At 43.9% G+C, this 14180-nt stretch overlaps 1 long non-coding RNA gene across 2 annotated transcripts in view; it reads left to right on the top strand.

Annotated features, from left to right (window-relative positions):
• LOC144366334 (uncharacterized) overlaps nucleotides 1-13894 on the top strand; it is a 92547-nt gene extending 78653 nt beyond the window's left edge. Inside the window, exons 2-5 of one of the 2 annotated variants that reach the window (XR_013425367.1) lie at nucleotides 1441-1594; nucleotides 10269-10406; nucleotides 11152-11299; nucleotides 11700-13894. This is a non-coding gene — a long non-coding RNA (uncharacterized LOC144366334). The remainder of the gene's footprint in view (nucleotides 1-1440; nucleotides 1595-10268; nucleotides 10407-11151; nucleotides 11300-11699) is intronic. The other variant, XR_013425368.1, reaches the window with a different exon arrangement.
• The last annotated feature ends 286 nt before the right edge of the window (nucleotides 13895-14180 follow it).

Genomic DNA, 14180 nt, shown 5'->3' with positions numbered 1-14180 from the left:
GGCATCTAGGTTGGATGTAGTATGCTGATTTTAAGTCCTTTAGGTATAATCCAAGGAGTAGAATAGCTGGGACAAATGGTGATTCCATTCCCAGTTTTCCAAGGAATCTCCATACTGCTTTCCATATTGGTTGCACCAATTTGCAGTCCCACTAGCAGTGTATGAGTGTGCCTTTTCTCCCACATCCTCGTCAACACTTATTGTTGTTTGTATTCATAGTAGCTGCCATTCTGACTGGAGTAAGATGAAATATTAGAGTAGTTTTGATTTACATTTCTCTAATTGCTAGAGATGTTGAACATTTTTTCATATATTTGTTGATTGATGTATATCATCTTCTGAGAAGTGTCTGTTCAGGTCCTTGGCCCATTTATTGATTGGATCATTTGTTTATTTGGTGTTAAGATTTTTGAGTGCTTTATTTATCCTAGAGATAAGTGCTCTATCTGATGTGCATGTGGTAAAAATGTGTTCCCATCCCATAGGCTCTCTATTCACCTCACTGATTGTTGCTTTTGCTGAGAAAAAGCTTCTCAGTTTGAATCCATCCCATTTATCGATTCTTGATTTTAATTCTTGTGCCACAGGAGTCTTATTAAGGAAGTCGGGGTCTAATTCCACATGATGGAGATTAGGGCCTACTTTAGGTGAAGGGTCTCTGGTTTAATTCCTAGGTCTTTGATCCACTTTGAGTTGAGTTTTGTGCATGATGAGAGACAGGAGTCTAATTTCATTTTGTTGCATATGGATTTCCAGTTTTCCCAGCACCATTTGTTGAAGAGGCTATCTTTTCTCCAATGCATGTTTTTTTTTGGGGGGGGGGGGTGCCCAGGTTTTAAAAGAGGAAAATGAGTAGAGCTTCCAACAATGACATTGGGAAAGGTGGGGAGACTGGGAGACAGTGAGGACAGGCAGATGCCGGCTTCCCTGGACACTGACCACTGACTGATTCACTCGTGGAAATCCCATGACTTCAGCACTAACTTGGGAAAGGAAGGTGATGAGTGCAGTGTGCCCAGAAGAAAGTGGGTGAGCGATTGAGAAAGAATTCCCAGGAAGGGCCCTTGAAGGAACTGGGGAGGTTCAGTCTGGATGGGCGCCGTCTCAGGAGGACGCATCCTTGCATCCTCTAAGGTGGACAGCAGCTCTGCAGAGGCAGGAGACGTTCTCCAGTGAGTGCACAGGGCATCGTGAGATCACAGGGTAAAGACCCTTAGGGGGAAAATTCACCTCCATTTCAGAAAAGGCATTCTAATGATCAGAGCAAAGAGAGGCTCAGGTGCTCTGGGAACTTTCCATTCTGGGTGGAATTATGTAATCAACAGCTGTATGTCTGTCAAAAGGTCACCATCTAAGTTTCAGCTCAACGGGCCGATCTCTTCTGGTGGATTCTAAATTCTGCTTGGCTCCCTGGATTCATTATTGCTTGGTGTTTTCTAGAGACCTCCATATAGGACGGTGATCCTTTCCACCTACCGGGATCTCGGGGTCATTTGATGGTATCATGGCTTTGGCTGGTTCCTGCTGCACTGGCTTCTTCCTCTGAAGACACCCAACCCTGCAGGAATCCTGAAGTGCTGTTGGGAAATCTCAGGTATCGGCTGAGGTTTTACTTATATCAGTAGACCTTTGTGTTCTCTGAGCACCTTGCAGTGTGCAGCCATTTAATGAAGTTCTGATGAGTGAAAGAGTAAGTGACTGTAGGCATGAATGTGAATACCAGCTTAACCGTTAATCACGAAAACAACATTCCAGGCTTCAGAGAGGGGAAAAAGAAGAAAAATAATCCAGAATTTTTTGTGATTCTTCAAGGTAGATGTGAAGGTAGAAATTAATTATCAAGTAATTGTTCATGATTCTTAAAAAAATATTCATAGCATGATAAAAATAGAAAATTTCTTATACTTATTTTTAAATATATAAAATCGATAGCATAAATCATTAAATGATGACACTAAAAACTATTCCTTCAAAATAAAATAAAAGAAAGATATTTGCCACCACTTCCAGTAACATGTTACTGAAGTTTGGACATTACGCAATAAGACAATAAAAGAAATCAAAGGCTGAAGGACTATACATTTTAAAAAGCTGGCACTATTTCCAGGTAATACACTTGTCTGCCCCTAGAAAATCCAAATGAGTCTTATTTTAATAAGATTCCTAGATTTTTAAAAAGTCAATATGCAAAATTCAGTTGTACATCCATACACTGGAAATTAAAAATGCATAATCCAAAATTATAATATTTTAAAACAATGCATATATAAAGTAATGAAAAATAAATATGACAGAAGATTAAAAGACATTCAGGTAAACATTTTTAAACTTTCTAAGTAACTTCTGGGGGTTGTGTAAATTGTTTTAAAAAAACACTACAGGAACATAATATTTACTTAATAAGATTAAACATATGCTCAATGTGTAGCCCAGCAGTTCCATTCTCAGGAATATAGTATATTCCTGAGAATAGTGTGTACACCAAATTCTGGGACTGACGAGAGGCATACATATAACACACACATAACATTCAGAGTGGCATTGGAATGTCAAAACTTAAAATCAATGTTCATCAACAACAAATGTTCACCAATATAAAATGCCCATCTATAAAAAAATGGACAAGTATATTGTGACATATGATAATAGTAGTGATAATAAAACAGGAGGTTAAAGAGAAACTTTGGGACATGATGGCTTTGATGGCGGGGATGGTTTCAGAGCTGTACACTTATCCTCAAATCATCAAGGTGTGTACATGAGATGTGTACAACTTTTTTAATGTGTTAATCATATCTTAACAAAGTGGTTAAAACAGATATACCTAGGTCACATTTATTTCATGAAATACTCTATAGCCATGAAAATATATGAGACACAGTCACACATACTAGAATGGATTCATCTTAAAAGTAAACCATGAAATAAAAGAAAGAGACTAAAGAATATATACAATGCGCAATGAAAGCAAAGCTACAATATTTGCTATTTGAAGATACATATGTATGTGATGAAAACTATAATTAAAAGCATAAAATGCTTGTAGTCAGCTTTGAGATCCTGAGAATTTTTGTGAGGAGAGAGAACCACAGGGAAGGAACACCTAGGGAGCTGGGTTTGAAAACTAGACATGATTGACAGAAGCTCCTCTCCGCCGTCAGCCAGCTTGGATTTGTCCTCTATGGCCACTTCTGTCACGGCAGCAGTAAACTCTGAGCCACACCCCTGACTGCCAAGTCCTCCTCCTGGTGTCCAGATACCAGGTCTTTGGTTCAAGCATCCAGTGACCACATTTAGGTCACATAGCTGCTAGGATTCAGGACAGGCAAACATCCCATATATCTGACTTCTGGATTCCATAAATGTAGGAACAGAATTCAAGGAATAGACACTGCAGATGGGTGGGTAGATGGATACCGGCATGGATGATGGACAGGTGGACGGGCAAAGGAATGGATAAAGAAATATATATATAAAATGATCATGAAGAATTCTGGCTGCTGTACCTTCAAACTTACTCCACAGCTGTAGAAATGTAGCCTGGGATTGTCATTAAAACAGACCCGGAGACCACAGAGCAGAACCAAAAGCCTGGAAGCCAACCCACGTGTCCAGAGACAACTGATCTTTACCAAGTTGCTGAGAGCCTCCATTGGAAGGAGGAATACCTGTGCAATACACAGAGCTGGGGAAACTGGGTGCCATCTACAGAACAAGCAAACTCGACCCCATCTCTCATCAGTCCCAGAATTAGCTCAAGTGGATCAGAGATTGAAATGCAGTACCTGGCACTATGAACCCTCTAGAAGTCAACCCCAGGGAAACAGGTCAGGACACGGAAATCGACCAGGACTCGTTGGACAAGGCCCCAAAAGTACAGAAAGGAAAAGAAAAACTGGACAAATGGGATTTCATCAAACTGAAACCCTTCTGCACAGCACGGCAGACAACAGCATGAAAGACAACCTACAGAGGAGGAAAATATTTGTAAACTCTACACTGGACACGGGGCTCGTATTTAGAGCATATAAGGCACTCAAACAACTCAGTAGTAAAATGTCCATAAATAAAACAATTTTAACATGCTCCTGTTTTAGTTGATCAAAACTTGTTAATAGATCTAAATAGACGATCTTCCAAGGAAGAAAACAATGACCAAAAAACAAAAAGGAAAATGTCCAACCCCATTAATCATCAAGGAAACGCAAATCAGACGAAATGAGATATCATCTCATGTAGCAAGAATGACTAGGATCAAAAAGACAAACAAAAAGCTCCGACAAGGATATGGGAGAAAAAGGAACCATGCACGCTCTGGGAAAAAGTATAGAGCTTCTTCAAAAAACTAAAAGTAGACCGACTACATGATCCCACCTATACCAGTCCTGGGAATAAATCCTAAAGAAATGGAGTCAGCATGTCCAAGAGCATATGCACTCCCATATTCATTCCCACACGGCCAACGATAGTCATGGAAACAACTGAAGTTTCCATCAACTGATGAACAGATAAAGAAAATGTGGTGCATATACACAGTGGAATACTATGCAACCATAAAAAGGAAAAAATCTTGTATCTGAAGTGAAATAAACCAGGTACAAAGAGACAAATACCACATGTTCTCACTCATATATAGACTCTTTCTTAAAAAGATGAAATCTCATGGAAGGTGAGAGTAGAATGGTGGTTACCAGAGTCTAGGAAGACAAGAAGGGAGGAAGAAATATGTAAAGGTTGGCTGAGGGGTAATAGGTAAGAAGTTCTGTCATTCTATTGTACAGCGGGGTGACCACAGACTGCATATGTTCTTACAGGCTAGAAGATAGAATTCTGAATGTTTTTATCATAAAGAAATGATAAATGTTTGAGGAGGTAGGTAAATTTATCCTGATTTGAACATCATCATGTATACATGTATAAAACATTCTATGGTACCTTACAAATAGGTATGATTTTTATGCATCAGTTAAAAGTTAAAAAAAAACACAAATTTCTGGCCTCTGAACTCCTCTTGACTCCTGAATCTAAATCTCTGAAGTTTGTGGGGAGGGGAAGAAGAAGAGAAATCTTTCATTTATTTAACTTGTACCTGTGATGGTTTGAAACTGGGAATTAGCCAGGCAGGGTGGTGCAGGTCAGTAATCCCAGGGGCTTGGGAGGCTGAGGCAGGAGGATCACAAGTTCAAGGCTAGCCTCAGCAATTTAGTGAGGCCCTAAAGAACTTAGCAAGACTCTGGTCTCTAAACAAAAAAAAATTTAAAAGGGCTGGGGATGTGTCTCAGTGGTTAAATGCCCCCCTGGGTTCAATCCCTGGTATCAAAATAAAATTGGGAATTACCGGCATCAATAACGAAGATCCCCAAATCAGAAAGTGCCATTCTTTCTGTGACCCTCAGTGAAAAATTGTTTACCTTTGCTATTTGAATGTTTGGGAAACATCCCCAAAGATTCCAAATTTTCTTCTAAATGGACATTTTGTTTGTTTGGTTGGTTGTTGTTTTACTGTTGTGGGTTAATTTGTCTCTGTGTCTTTTTCTTTTTTCTTTCTAAATTGTCTTATTGTGGTTCTTAACACATATGACTGGTACAAATTAATGGGACTCACTGGGATAGTCTCATTCCTAGATTATGCGTGGGTCACATCCACCCACCCCTTCCTTCTCTCTCCTCTGCTTACCTCCCTCTCTCCAGTCCCGTGCTGTTCCTAAGAGTCTCTCTTCTATTTTCAGGTCATCTTTTACTTCTTTTTTTTTTGGTTTTAGTTTCCATATAGGAAAAAAAGAATCATGTTCTGCTTGTCTCTCTGCTTGTCTCGTTCTGCTTTCCCACGGTGTATCCTCCAGTGCCACCCATTTGTCTGCAAGGGGCAGGATTCCGTTCTTCTTTATGGCTGAAGAATACTCCATTCTGTGCACCTGCCATATTCTCCTTATCCCTGCACCTGGTGCAGGCACCTAGGCTGATTCCACACCTCAGCGCTTGTGGACAGTGCTCTGAGAAACACGGGGTGCAGGGGTGTCTTCTCTGTGCGGACTTCATTTCCTCTGGATATATATCCAAGAGTGGGGCAGTTGGATCATGGGTGGTTCCATTTTTAAAACATCCTTGTTTTGTACCTGATCTTAGAGGAAATGCTTTCAGTTTTTCCTCATTCAGCATGAGGTCGACTTTGGGTTTGCCATATCGAGCCTTTATCCTGTTGAGGTGTGATCCTTCTATACCTAATTCATTCAGGGTTTCGATCATGAAGGAATGTTGAATCTCACCAAATGCTTTCTCTGAATACATAGAGGTGATGACGTGATTTTTATCCTGGATTCTACGTTATGGGCAGATTTTCTTAAAGTTACCTAGCAGCCGTTTCAATTTAAAAATGAACAAGTTCAGGATCTATATACTTAGAGGCCCCCCCCAAAAAATATAACCTGAGGATTTAAACTAAACCGCAGTTGTTACTTAACTAGCAATGCATTCTGCAAGTCTCCTCTGATTTAACCCTTCCAACCAACCCACAAAACCTCCACATGGTAGAGGATGAAACTACAGCACCGAGATGTTCAGTGACTGCCCAAGCTGGTGAAGGGAGGAGTGGGGATCTGAATGTAGGTCTCCTGGTCCAGAATCCCAGGTACTATTTAATACTGCCTCAGTCAGGATCGATTTGATCACCCAAAACATCAATTTAAAAATTCACTTAACTGATCATAAATACGTCAAGCAATACACACACATCAAAATAAACAAGATTTATAACCACCAAAGTGATCTTGTCTTTAATTCAGCCCTCATAAATCTACTTTGTCCCCGCTCTCAGGGGCTAAAAAAAACACATAACAAAAGTTTGCTACCAAGTTCCTGTGAACTCGCCAAGTCCACCTGTCCGATTGCTCCTTTTTCCTTTTTAAAAGCAGCTTCATGGGGGAACAGTGGTTATGCCATACACTGCATGTTTGGTGTGTACATCTGATGAGTTTGGAATACGCACACACCAACAAGACATCACCACCGTAAGACAATGGAGGTGTCCATCATGTGCAAAAGTGTCCTTTGCCCCTGATTCGTTTTGTTTTTGTTTTCTTTGGTTGTGTTTGTGGCTAGAACATCTAGAATGAGATTTATTTTCTTAAAATTTTAAGTGCATCAGTACAACTAGCTGTTCATTGTAGGATCCGGCAGGTCCCTAAAACTCGTTCTTACATTTCTCAAACTTCAGACCAGTTGAACAGCATCTCTCCATCTTCACCTGCCACCAGCCCCCAGCAGCCAGGTTCTGGTCTCTGCTTCTCTGACTTTGCCTGTCTGTTCTAGGCAAAGTGGAACCACACAGGATTTGCTCTTCTGTGTCTGGCTTATTTCATGCAGCACGGTGAAATAAACTGGGTTCTTCCAACGTGTCTCAAGAGCAAAATCTCCTTCTTTTTAAAGGCTGAATAATACTCCATTTTATGGATGGAGTATCCTTGGAAAGAGTGTCGCGTTTCCTTCATCCACTCCCCTGGTGGACACTCAGGTTGTTTCCAGGTCTGGGCTGTCGTGACCAGTGCTACAGTGAGCAGGACAGGGCAGATGTCTCTTCAGCATGGTCATTGCCGTTTTGGGATACATCCCCAGGAGTGGTCTGCTGGATCTTCTGAGGAACCTGTGTAACTATTCTCCAGACTGGCAACACCACTCCACAGCCCACCACTGGTGTCGAACGATTTCATTCTTCCACACCCGAACCCCCTGATCTTTTTCTTATTTCTCGGCACAGCCTGCTTCCCTTCAGCACCAGCCCATCCTCAGTGAGCAAGTTCACTTTCTGAAGCTGCATCTCATCACCCATTTGCATAGCACCCCTCCCTTTTGAGGGAGCCTAAGGGGAAACTTTTCCTACCCACCCTTCCCTACCTTGCATGATTTTCTATAATCCAACTATTAAGGATTCAACCTGGGTTGAACATAATTGATTCACTTAAAACAGGAATGTAAAGAATTTAGATCAAATCCACTTCCCCACATACTCTACATGTTAGGTAAGTGTGCACAGCAACATGATGTAGGGTGGGAGCAGGGATAAGTAAGAAGGCAGGTGTGTTGACTGAGTGGTGTGGCTGACCAAAGTCACCCAGAAGTTCAGGGAGTTCCTCCCACGCTTTCAACCTAAAGGTCAACTACAGAAATCCAGGGTGGCCTGTGCCCACAGTGGTACCTCACACCAAGGCAGCAACCAAGACCAGCGATTGCAACAGAGCAACGGTAGATACCGTATGTTAAGGGAATATTCCCACAAACAGATGGAAAAAACTGTGGGCTGGGTGCTGGCTGATTCCCCCGTAACTGGCTGAACTTACATACCAGCATGGCCTATTAGGGAACAAATGTCACGTATATTGAGACCTCTATCGGCTCTAACCTCACTGTGGTCTTCTTCAGTATTTTTGATAAATTATTTAGATAAGAATAGGGGAAGTAAATTGATAAAATCTGGGATATCATGAAACTGGGAATGATAGTACATCATTGAATAATGGGATCTGAATCCTAGAAGCATGCAGCGTGGGTCCTGTTGGCCAGGGTGGTCCGTGGAATGGAGAAAGGGAGGAGATGAGATCGACTTGCCCAGTGCTGTGCTTACCACACCTGTGGTGAGGGAATCCTGTGCAACCCAGCACAGGGAAGGTAGTCTCTGCACTCATGATAGTCACTTCCATACATTTAAAGGACAGATATTCAATGGGACTTCAGTTTATCTCATGTCACTCCACAAGGCTGAGCCAAGACAAGGCACAGATTTTTGACTGGATAGTATAAGTCATCCAAAGGGAAATAAAAGGAATACGGAATGCCAGAAGCTGGGCTTAGCATTTCATGTCATCCTCCCAAATGTCAAATAAGATATGAGTCAGTATTCCATTTTACCTACTGTTTCATTTGTCTGTTGCTGAATAACATTCCTACAAAACTTCGTAGCTTAAAACAACTTATTATTCGTATATCTCATCATTTTGTGGGCTGGCCATGTGAACCAGGCAGAGGGGGAAACAGCTTGTTCTGTTGTTCCTGGTGCCTCAGCTTGAATATCTCAAATGTCTGGAAGATTTTCAGACAACTCTCATTTTCCCCATCCTCCACTCACACAAGTGGGCTTCCTCACAATATGGCGGCTTCAGGAGAAAACTTCTTAGGCAGTGATTCACAGCTCCAAGGGAGGGAGGTAGAAGCTGCCATTCCTCTTAGTTTAAGGCCTGGAGCCAGCGGAGCATCACTTCCTCTGTACTCCTTTGCTTGAGGTGTTCACAGGATGGGCACACATTCAGGCTGAATGAATGGGAAGATCTCACAGGATCATCTTCCATCGATTACCCAGGTAAGCAAGTACAGGAAGGTAGGAAGTGTCAGGACTCAGACTTGATCAAAATCATCATTTCCTTCCATCTTTCATTATTCTCAGGGTAACATCTAAGATGACTTTTAACTCTGTGTTTTTAGCGCCAGCTTTGCTTGTAAGATCCAGAACTTTATTTCCAAATGTGGATTGCACATCCCTGTTCCACAGGGTGATCTCCTGCCGCAGTCTGGCTGGGCACAATTCAGGAGCCACTTGTCAAAAGAAAGTAACTTTATTTTTAGAACTACACACGACAAACAAAACAGCTCCTCAGGAAAAAACCCTCAGAGCCCAACTGCCACCACCGGCTTCCACAAGCCTCTCACAGTCTGCAGGGCTGCCCAAGGATCTGGTCTGCCTGCCTCTCCAGCCCTCCTCAGCCACCTTCTCCTGCTCACCTGCCCCAGCCACACTTCCTCAGCTGCTCCTCCAAAGTCTCCGCACAGATCTCACCTTCTCAGACACCATCCTATCAATTATTGTGTGATATTTTGCCATATCTGTTCATTTGCTTATTAACTTTTGTCGACATCTCCCACTAGAACAGTGCTATTCAATAGAAACAAAATTGGAGCCATGTAAGTAATTTTACATTTTATAGTAGCCACATTTGAAAAGGCCAAAAGAAACAGGTCAAATCAATTTCAAGAACTTATTTTATTTAGCCCAAAGCACCCCAAATACTATCATTTTAATATGCATCAATATTTTAAAAAATCATTCATAAAATGCTCTATATTTTTAATGTTTTTATCAGTGCATTATGGTTATACATGATACTGGAGTTCATTTTGGATATAGTCATACAAGCACAGAATATAATTTGCTGCACTTCAGACCCCATTACTTTACAATTTTGCTCTCAGTTCTGAAACCAGTTGTGCCTTTTGCATTTAAGGCACTTCTCAGCCAGACATGGGCTGGCATCTACCATCTAGGACAGTGTGACTCTGAAGCACAAGTTCATGGGGGCACGGAACAAAGCCGAGCTCTTGAAAGACACCTGCTGATGGCATGCACACACCCACACAACGAGGTACGGCAGCCCTGGCTTTAGCTTCTCCCCCACCCACACCTGCCCCTTTCTCCACACCTCACATACAGCAGGAGCCTCCTACCTGTCAAGTGTCTACAGGTGTGGCAAGGAGCCGCCCCTCTATGCCTGGGACTCTCTTGGCTCGTCCCCAGTTCCTGCTGCAGCAGAACGAGGCTCAGAGGGAGCAGCGCTGGGTACTTCCCCTGCCCACTCTCCTGGGTCTGCAGGATGAGGCTGCAGGAGGGTTAGAGGAGGCCTCGTCCGGAGGCCCCATCCAGTGGGCACCTGCTCTTCCCTCCTCAGCAAGAGTGTCTGTGACTCTGGCCTCCCCCCCTTCCCCCCTCCCTGCTCCCCAACCTTAACTCTGATGTCCAGGGTGGAGTCTCCCACAGCTCAGTCTTTGGTGTGACTTGGGTGGGGGGACGCTGATCCCTGACCTCATGCTTTGTGAATGAGGAATGAGGATCAACGTCCTGCCTGCCTTGAACCTGTGCCTGGCCCGACTGTGAGGCTGGCTCTGGGGTCTGTCCTCTCTATGGCGGCCTGGTGCCAGCCGGCTTCCCTGGCCCCTGATCCTCTCATCCCTGGATGTCACATTTTGGGGTAACACCAAGAAGTCTGTTGGCTTGAAGCATCTACCTGACTTTTCTTTTTTTTTTTTGACAACTTCATTAGGACATGATTCAATGGCCACACTATTCACCCTTTGATGTGTACAACTAAATGGATTTTACTCTATTTACAGATAGGAGCAACCGTCTTCACTGTCCATTTGGGAACAGCTTCTCACCACCTCAAAAAGAAATGCTTCAGCTGTCACTCTTCCAGGCCCCTCTCTCAGCCCCTCGCAAACCCCGATCCACTTCCCACTCCCGTGAATCTGCCTATCCCAGGTATTTTATGTGAATGAAATCACACGGTACGTGTTCTTTTGCGACTAGCTCATTTCACTCAGCACCCTGTCCTCGGGGCTCTGTGTTTGTAGTGAGGGTCAGAACTTCACCCATTTTCTGGGTAATAGTGCATGGTGTGGTGGTTGGAATCTAATGTCCCTTGAAGTCTTGGTCCCCAGTGCAGCGGTGTTCAGAAGTGGGCCTTTGAGTAGTGATTGAACCAAGAGGGCTCGACCCTCACCAGTGGATTAATCCACTGATGGAGTCAGACCTCAGTGAGCCAATAGGACTGTTGGGAGGTGCAGGAAATCGTCTGAGGGGAGCTAGTTAGAGGGTCCTTGGGGGTGTGCACTTGGGAACTGTGTCTTGTTTCAAGCCCCTTCCTCCTCCCTGCTTCCAGCCAGCAGGAGCGAAGCGTCTCTGCCTGGCCTGGTGCTCCCCACCATAACGCCAACCAAAGGGGCCAGGCCACCCTGGACGGAAGTCCCTGAAACCACGAGCCAAATCTCTGCTGTGACTTGCTGCCAGGAGGATCTTCAGCAAACACGGGAAGGAAGGTCCGTCCATTGCTCCAAAATGTCTGAGGTTTTGGTCTTGGCACTGAAAAGCCTCCACTCCCGGGACTTCCTCTACTCTACCAGCCTGGCTACGGAGAAGCAGGGGAGGGTTGGGAGCAGGTGAGGGCTTTGGAAGCAGAGGCCACACTTCCCAGTTGTTGGTGAGCCCAGCCAGACACAAAGCCAACCCCGGGGTCAAGATCTAGGGAAAGTGATGGTGTCTCTTTCACTCTGGTTTATACCCACGCAGCAAGGACACGGGGAGGTATGGCCCAGAGCTGCCCTCGGCTTCCTGTGGAGACACAGCCCGGGCTCAGTAGGGCAGCCCGCTGAGAGTCCTGTGGAGCTCACCCCTGCTGCTCCTGTACTCTGGACTGCTCTCTGGTCTGCACGTCACACACCCTGTCCTCCACCCTTCCTCACCAGGTACCACTGTCATGACTTTGGACAACTTATTGCATCCCAGTCTTTTCACCTGTAGATGGGGATAATAAGAGTCCCAATTCAGAGGATTCTGGAAAAGTCATGCCTAAGTGCTTAAATTAGGCCAGAACAAGGAGAGCCCTCATCCTGTGTTGGTGATTATTTCTCCCCAAAGTAAGTTCTTTCTTCTAGGGAGATGTATCTCTTAGGTGTGTGCATCCCTACTCACTTTGGATCATGATTTTCCAATAATCCAATTTCTAACTGATGGTGTTAGTTTCCTATTGCTGCTCTAACAAATTACCACAGACTTGAACGTAGGTGGCTTAAAACAACACAGATTCCTTATCTTACCATTGTAGAAGTCGTAAGTCCAAAACGGGACTCGCTGGGGCAAAGTCAAGGTGTTAGGAGAGCCATGTTCCTTTCTTGAGACTCTAGAAGACAGTCTGGTTTCTTGTCTTTTGTAGCTTCCAGAAGCTGCTTGTGTCTCTAACTCAAAGATTCCCTCTAGCAAGGGCCCTCTGAAGCCTCTTCTGGACTAGTCCTTAGCCTTGGTCTAGAAAGACTGGAACAAACACTAACATAGTTGCTAACAGCTCAAAGCCACATTTCTAAGACGACCCAGACCCACTTTCAGTGCCTGCCTGTGCATAAGACCTCTATAAAACTCAGACAAAAGTCATTGCTTGTTCTAGCCAACACCTGAGGTCAGAGCCTGTGTCTCCTCATCTCCGTGGGAGGGTAGAACCCTAACTGCAGTGACCACCAGCTCACAGACACAGCCGGCTCTTACACAAACCAACCTTCCGACGTTCTTCCCTTCCCTGGTTCTGCTGAGCTCCCGCCATTTTCCTTCACTCTACCCTCCATGGCCCAATCCCCTCCAACAAACCAAAGTTGAGTCCAGTTCACGACAGACTCCTTTTCCCTCTCGCAACAGCTACTACTGATTTAAGTACCTCCAACTCCTTTGATTCACGTCCAGCTTTATCCTTTTATCTCCCTCCACATTCTGAGGCTCAGTGACCAGTCAGGTCTTTCTATATCTGATCAGTCTGACTCTCTGAGCCCGTGGTCACTTTTCTGACTCTTCTACCTGCCTCTTCCACTTACTAGAATTCTAGGGGTCGGGAGGGGTGGTACACACCCATAATCCCAGCAGCTCGGGAGGCTGAGGCAGGAGAATCATGAGTTCAAAACCAGACTCAGAAATTTATCAAGGCCCTGAACAACTCAGCAAGACCCTGTCTCTAAATAAAATACAAGAAAGGGCTGGGAATGTGGCTCAATAGTTGAGGACCCCTGGGTTCAATCCCCAGAACCCCCCCCTCCAAAAAAAGAATTATTGGGGACTTCACTGGGCCCCCTATATAATCCAGGACTATCTCTCCATCTCTGAGCCAGCTGATTAACAACCTAAATCCATACGCAACCTAATTCCCCCTGCTGAGTATAAGCTATTCACAGATCCAGGGATTAGAATGTGCACCTCTTTGAGGACTGTTTTTCTTCCTATCATATTATCCTTTCTTCTTTTAATTTTATTGAGGCATCGTTGACAGTGATAATTGTATTTGTTCAAAATATACAACCAGGTGATTGGATGAATGTATACACTGTGAAATGTTCATACTGCAGCCGATGCACATATCCGTCATACATTTTAGTTACCATATTGTACCGTGTTTTATGGTGTATGGAGAACCCTTAAAATGTTCCTTTTCAGCAAGTTTCAAGTCTACAATACGATATTATCAGAGAGCCACAGAACTGAAACTTTTGTACTCCTTGCTCAAAATCTCCCTAGATCCTCTCCCAACAGCCTCTGGTAACCAGCCTTCTACTCTCTTTTTCTGAGTGTGACACTTTAAAATTCTACAAATAAGTGAGGTCACGCA

This window comes from Ictidomys tridecemlineatus, chromosome 8 (genome assembly GCF_052094955.1).
Source record: "Ictidomys tridecemlineatus isolate mIctTri1 chromosome 8, mIctTri1.hap1, whole genome shotgun sequence".
Lineage (NCBI taxonomy): Eukaryota > Metazoa > Chordata > Mammalia > Rodentia > Sciuridae > Ictidomys > Ictidomys tridecemlineatus.
The sequence above is the reverse complement of the archived record's forward strand: the minus strand, read 5'-3'. Positions and strand labels throughout refer to the sequence as shown.